At 40.7% G+C, this 954-nt stretch overlaps 1 long non-coding RNA gene across 1 annotated transcript in view; it reads right to left on the reverse strand.

Annotated features, from left to right (window-relative positions):
• Positions 1-194: 194 nt before the first annotated feature.
• Positions 195-954, reverse strand: part of LOC116687306 (uncharacterized) — a 12355-nt gene continuing 11595 nt past the window's right edge. Inside the window, exon 3 of the long non-coding RNA XR_004331508.1 lies at positions 195-206. This is a non-coding gene — a long non-coding RNA (uncharacterized LOC116687306). The remainder of the gene's footprint in view (positions 207-954) is intronic.

Below are 954 nucleotides of genomic sequence, written 5' to 3' on the forward strand. Positions count from 1 at the left end.
GAGTAGGTCTAGACCACACTCCAGAATTTACAAGGACCCAACAGGTCTAGTAGTTTCCCCCTTAATGTGACTTAATGTGACTAAGATTATCTTCCTCACACACCGAATGTCTTCAGCTCACCATTTATTTGTGGGTTGCATGGACTTAGTGTATGGAAGCGACATGCAGCAAAGTTTTCCACCTCAACCAAATGTAAAAACCTTTTCTTTCCGCTAAGTTTTGCAAATGATGTGCATAAAAATGTGGCTGCGAACACACGGACATATTGAAGTTGATATAGAAGAAGAAGATACCAAATTATTTAAAATTCACTCTGTTATACACTTAAGCTGTGTTTGAAACCGCTCCCTCTTTCACTCACTCACTATTCCCTGTGCAGTGTTTTTTGAAATAGTGAACTATATAGGGATCACCCAAATGAGATTTGGACACTCACTGACAACACATTGTTGCGTGACATGGAGATGCGCCCATTGTGTGTATGACTATGATGGAGGCGGGCGCGCCCATCATCTTGTAAACAAACCAGAACTAAATATATATATGTATATATTTACATACACACATTAATATATATTTGTGTTGCATGTTACATTTACACTGTTTAGAAATAAAAGTCAGCTCCTTTTTTCCTTTTCGCGGGTGCTTCTGCTTCTTCTTCTCTTCTGGGAAAACAAGACCGCTTTGCATTGTGGGTATACAGGAGTAAAATGTAGGGTACATCGTAGGTACACTCACTTTAGTGCAATCAAATCTTGTTTCATGTAGACGCGCCGATAGATTTGTTGTCAGTACTTAGAATTCCACATGGGGATGAAATTAACTACACACTGTAGCTTTAAAGTCAACATGCACGTATGAAGGGAAAGCAACAACCACTCCCTGCTGCTCTGTGGGTCAAAGGTCACCAGCACCGACATGCCTTGGGTGTGTGTGTGTGTGTGTGTGTGTGT

The sequence above is a fragment of the Etheostoma spectabile genome, chromosome 1 (assembly GCF_008692095.1).
Source record: "Etheostoma spectabile isolate EspeVRDwgs_2016 chromosome 1, UIUC_Espe_1.0, whole genome shotgun sequence".
In the NCBI taxonomy this organism is placed as follows: domain Eukaryota; kingdom Metazoa; phylum Chordata; class Actinopteri; order Perciformes; family Percidae; genus Etheostoma; species Etheostoma spectabile.